Consider the following 6,511-nt stretch of genomic DNA (forward strand, 5'->3'; position numbering starts at 1 on the left):
AAAAAAAAAAAAAAAAGACTACCCCTTTGGCATCCCAGAAAACAGTCACTATAACCTTCTGAGCTGACCTCTGTACCTTGAATCTAACTAGCTCAGCAGATCCCTTCCATGCCACAGTTTTGATTGCACCTTGTTTTTTTGAAGGCACCCTAATAAGACCAGTGTGGTGCTGCAGGATAAGCATTGGACTGCTAACCACAAGGTCAGCAGTTCAAAGCTACCAGTTGTTCCTTGTAACCCTTGTACAGGGTTGCTATGAGTCAGAACCGACTCAACGGCACGTAATAGCAACAATACACTAAGACAAGTGTATTACTGAGAGAATCTGTCTGCAGCCGTCCACTGGTCACAGAGATGGGTTGAACACATTGCATTTGGAATAAACCTATGCATGTATGGACTGGAACCCTAGTAGAAATACATTGGGACTTATCCTTGCATTATAATATTTTCTATATTATCTTTTAGTCTCCATAACTATAAATTTGCATGTCTAAATGGCAGTCCACCAAGAGAGTTGACCATAATTTGGTGAACTTCTTTCTAATTCTTAAATTTTTAGGTTGTTCAACAATTTTTATCATTATAAACATAGATAACTTTGAGCATAGTTTGAGAAAGTTTTGAAAAATCAAAGGTTTGTCTCTTTCCAAAACTGTTGTTGTTAAGTGTCATTGAGTTGGTTCCTACTCATAGCAACCCTGTTTAGGGTTCCTGAGGAGCAGCTAGTAGGCTTGAACTGCCAACCTTATGGTTAGCAGTCCAGTGAATATCCTATTGCATGCCACACCAGGATCCTTCTTGTCAAGATAACAACTGTTTATTTTAAAATAAGCTGAGAAGTCAGCTTTTTTCTAGGTAGGAAGTAAAATCTTACTGCAGATTTATAACCTGCAGAGAACATATAATACAAAGAGGCCGGACTCTTTCCAGCCTGGACATTTGAAGGACATGAATGCTTTGTTGTACTTGTTATGGTGGTGACAGACCTCGGAATTCAAGTTGTGGCTAGAAGATGGCCACAGGAGATGAGACCATTGCTTGGTTTCTGGCTTACTTTCTGTTGACTTTTGGAGTTTTCTTTTATTAACAACCAAGAACAATGTGTAAAAGTCTCCAAACTCTAGCTTGGGTTTTTAGTTAGGGGTCTGTAGGGTCATTACAAGTTGGAACCTACTCCATGGCACCTAACCACCATCCACGCCCCTAACTTGAAGTATAAGAAATGCTGCTCTTTTTCCAAAGCACTTAACACTGTACCCTGTAGACTGTAGTTACTACTTCGTTTCTCTGGAAAAGGAGAAACTTAATGATTCACCCAGAAACTTTATTCAAAACACTGCCCAGAATGCCAATAGAAATTTTCAGTATACAAAAAAAAAAAAAAAAAAAGACATCAATCCCAAAGAATATGCTTTGTATTTGAATTAGGATTAGATTTATGTCTTTGTTCAGATTCTCAAGCCAGGGCCATCCCTTGCTTGGACTTTTTTTACTTCCTGCCTCCCTTGATTCTTTTTTTTACTTCCTGCCTCCCTTACTTCCCATAAACTAGTAGTTCTCAACTGGGGCAATTTAGCAATGTTTTGATTGTTATAAAAGGATCAGTTGTGTAACTGGTATCTACTGTGCACAAGTCAGAGATGCTACTAACCACCTTACAATGCCCAGGTCAGGCCTTCACCCCTACCACAACAAAGAATGGTGCAGTCCAAAATTTCAATAGTTTTGCTGTTAAGGGAGTCTACAATAAGCAAAATGTGTGCCTCCATGCAATTAAATATGGGCCTTCCTTGATTTATTGAAAGCAGAGGGTGAGAAATATTTGATCTAACCCTAGAGTCCAAGCAAAATAATGCTCCAGTCTAGTGAGGATGTCATTGCCATCTCAGAACACGGATGCCCTCGTCTCTACCACTAAATGGGAAGTCTGATACCACCTCTGAAACTGCTACAAATGAAATGGTGTAATGTGATCCCCGCTCCGGTCTCTACTCTCCTGATTAACAGTTTCAGCTCGGTGATTCTGGTTAGATGAGTTTAAGTCATATGTCTGTGCCCAAACTGACACAGAGCTGGGTATGTAATTATCTGAAATTTTCAGAATGCTAGAAAAACACTATCACCTGCCACAGCACATAGGGAGACTTCCCTAACCACAGTCCGCCATTTGTAATGCCAAAAGACTACTACAATATTCTTCTCACTCTCACACTCACATAGCCAAATGAGTATTGAAAAAGTTACAATCAAATGGGGACAAAAAATTCCCCCCACCCCCAACAACTGTTGCCATAAAACTCCTCATGTAATTATTTTGCTATATGGGCACTTTTTTTTAACTTCTTAATTAAAGTACTGTTTAAACTCAGTAGCACTTAAAACCAGAAACATTTAAATAAAGTTTCCATTAACTAAGAAAATTGTCTGAATAAAGACTTCAGAATTAAGGGAGTCCTGGTGTGGCCCTGTAGGATAAGCACTGGACTGTTAACCACAAGGTCACCAGTTCAAACCCACCAGTTGTTCCTTGAAAACCCTATACAGGGTCACTATGATTCAGAACCCACTCTATGACATTAACAACCATGTACTTTTTAGGCACTTCCCTGAGAGATGCAAAATGGTTTATGTCCAATTACTAATCTGAAGGTTGTTGTTGTTAAGTGCCGTCGAGTCGATTCTGACCCATAGCAACCCTGTGTAGGGTTTCCAAGGAGCAGCTGGTGAGCTTGATTCACTTTTTTTTTTTTTTAATTAAATTTTTATTGTGAATTGAGTGAAGGTTTACAGGGCAGATCCTCAGTTTGACATTCAGCAAATCGTTGCAAAGATTACATTGATTGACTTTGATGATTTTGCAGCCTGACACATTTGCCCACAGCGCCACATCAGAAGGTTAGTTAGGTGGTTCAAATAAACTCACCCGGAAGCATCACTGGAGAAAGACCAGGTGATGTGCTTCCATAAAGATCACAACTAAGAAAGCCCTATGGAGCAGCTCCATTCTGTAACACGTGGACTGCCACGAGTCAGGATTGACTCAACAGCCACAGATTTGGTTTTATGCTTTTTCATCTCTATACACAGAGAGAGAATTAATGTTCATGGGCATTTGGAATGCGATTGTCTAGGGGCCCCTTACCGAATGAATCCATCAGAAACATAAATGAAAGAGGCTGGGGAGGGGTAATCTCTGTTTGACAGGTAAAGTCTGACAAGCTGAGAAATAAACAATGAGTTGACAGTGGATGAAAGAGGAAGAATCAATGACTGGTCAACTCTGATACCAGTGTTGACAAATGCTGGGTTTAGCTAATGCTGAACCAAAGCTGGAGCTGTGGGAAAGGGTGAAGGAAGAATGGTGACCAGGGAACAATAGAAAAGCCATTACACTCAGCCCTTGAGAGGGAAAGGAATATCAATAGAGGAGGGTAACGGGGCTTTTTCAACTTTTTTTTTTTTTTGCTATCCTTTGTTTTTAGTTGGGGACATCATATGAAATATAAGAGTGACTTTGTATTTATCTAGTCAAGTTTAATTATGGAATGGGTAAAATGATTCTTGATGCCTAAATTATATGGATTTAGTAATGAAATGAACAATTGCATTGTTAAATAAACCTTTTGCTTTAGGTTGGGAAAAATATCCCTTGAATTTTAAAGGTCAACATGTATATTATAGATATACATGAGTTGGGAGTGTGGTGGCTACATATGATAAGCACTGGATTTCACGAACCACAAGGTTGGTGGTTGGAGCCCACCAGCAGCTCTGTGGGAGAAAGATGAGGTTTTCTACTCCCAGAAAGATTTACAGCCTCAGAAACCCTATGCAGGGTCACTATGAGTCAGAACCAACTCCACGGCACTTAACAACAAGCCCTGAGTCAATATAAAACTATGTTTATCTATATTCTTTGGCAGGTATGAAAGGCATGTATTTGAAAAGTGACTGCTTTTAGAATTTTCTAAGTAGATATCAAAATCATATTAAAAAGAAATTATCAGAAGGAAAGGGAGGCTAATATATCCACTTTGAAATCCCTAAAATGACTTCTTGAGCATGTCTGTCTGAAAAATTCCAACTCTTAGTAAATATGAATAATAAACATAACAAATGTAAATATAACCAGTTGTTGCTAAATCAATTCCCACTTATGACTACCCCATGTGAGAGAACTCTTTTCCATAGAGTTTTCATTGTTTTGAAAGTTGCCAGTGCCATGACCTTGTACATAGGGCTTCCGAGTATGGCTGGTGGATTTGAGCTGCCAATCTTACAGTCCATGCTTATCCTACAGGTCACACCAAGGACTTCCATCTAGTGATGTTGTTATTGTGAAGTGCCGTGAAGTCGGTTCTGACCCATAGCAACCCTGTATAGGGTTTCCAAGGAGAAGCTGGTGAGTTTGAACCACCGACCTTGCAGTTCAAATGGCTTTGCAGTCTGGCACATTAACCCACAGCACCACACCAGAACTCCTCCATCTAGTGATAGGTGATTTTAAATGAACAAAGGACAAGCAAGAATATTTGCTAGTTACAACAAATTAACATGTACCTTACATCTATTCTGTGGTTAATTAAGGAAGAGAATCAGAGGGAGGAGATAGCTGGGAAGAGAAAAATAAGGGAAAATAAAATTGCTGAGACACAAACAGAGTTCCAGGAAAGAAAAGATGGAGACCTTGAAACATCCTTCCACAAATGACAGAGATTCAAAGCTGGGATGTATAAATGCATAAAGAGTACATAAAGTAGATCATATACAAAGTGCCTATTTCAAGACACATTATTTAGGGTAAGTGCAAAAAGGCTTCTAAACAACAACAACCAATACCAGCGGAACACTTGATACATGTTGAGCATTGAGCTAAGTGCGTTGCACGCATTAAGTCATTGAATCCTCACAACAACCCTGTAATGAGAGGTCTATTATCTTCTGTTTTACAGATAAGGAAACAGAAGCTAGAGTGGTTACACAATATGCTCAAATTTACTCCTCTAGGAAGTAATGGTGTTAGGAGTCAGTTTTGCAGTCAACCAATACCGAGACTTCCAATTACAAGTTGGGTGTATTAGTTTCCTTGTTGTGGTGGTTCATGCCATCAAGTTGGTTTTGACTCTTAGAGACCCTATATAGGGTTTCCAGGAGTGGCTGGTGAATTTGTACCACTGACCTTGCAGTTCAAACCTACCTTGATGTCTAGTGCATTATCCCACAGTGCCACACCAGGACTTCTAGGGGTACGGTAATAAGATACCTCAAACTGGAAGGCTTATAAGAACAAAAATGTTTTGTCTCACAGTTCTGGACACTAGGAGTCCAAATCAACATGTTGTCGGCCATACTAGCACAGTCTCCTTTCTTGTCTTTTCTAGCTTCTGGTTTGTTGTTGTTATTAAGTGCCTTCAAGTCTAGTCATAGCAACCCTGTATAGGGTTTCCCAGGAGCAACTGGTGGGTTTGGTCTGCCAATCGGTGGTTAGCAAGCAGACCAGTGCTTACTCAACAGCATCATCCAGTTAGTCCCAGGAATTTCTTGGCTTGTAAATGCATTTTCACATGGCAGTCCCTCTTTCTCTGGGCCTTTCCACTTTTATATGGATTCTACTAAAAGACTCCATTATGATTTCATGTTAACTGATAAAAATTTTCAAAGATGCTATTTCCAAAGGTCACATTCATAGATATGAGGTCTTTGGCATAACTTTTTTGGGGGACACATTCATTCCAGAACATTGGGTGAACTTGAAACTTGAACAACTAATACAAACCTGAGGCCTAGTTGTCCCATATATAAAATGTAAATAATAGTACTTTCCTTATAGTGCCGATAATGAAATAATGAATATAAATTAACTTAGAAAAGTATTGATACACGGTACACTCAACAAATGTTCATTCCTGATACTTGGATTCCTTTTTCTTTCTCCTGGTAGAGTTATTAGCGATTAAATGAAACATCTGAAGCTAAGGAAGGAGAGACGAACTACTTCCGAATATTTAGTCACTGAAAATCTTATGAAAAGCAGCAAAATACTGTTGGATACAGTGCCGGAAAATGAGCCCAACGGGTTGTCAGGCACTCAAAATGCAACTGGGGGAGAACTGCCACCTGAAACTAGAGTTGACCGTGATGATGGTCAAACGGAGTAAAGCCCATAGGAGTAAAGCTCTCAGGACCTTCATTTTCTGATGGCGCACAACTCAAAATGAAGAGAAACAGCTATAAACATCTATTAATAATCAGAACATGGAATGTATGAAATATGAATCCAGGAAAATTGGAAATTGTCAAACATGAAATGGAAAGCATAAACATTGATATCTTAGGCATTAGTGAGCTGAAATGAACAGGTATTGGCCATTTTAAATCTGACAATCACATGGTTTACTATGCTGGGAGTGTCAAATTGAAGAGAAATGGTGTTGCATTCATCATCAAAAAGAACATATCAAGATCAGTCGTGAGGTACAACGCTGTCTGTGATAGGATAATGTCCATG

This window comes from Chrysochloris asiatica, unplaced genomic scaffold, assembly GCF_000296735.1.
Source record: "Chrysochloris asiatica unplaced genomic scaffold, ChrAsi1.0 scaffold00027, whole genome shotgun sequence".
Lineage (NCBI taxonomy): Eukaryota > Metazoa > Chordata > Mammalia > Afrosoricida > Chrysochloridae > Chrysochloris > Chrysochloris asiatica.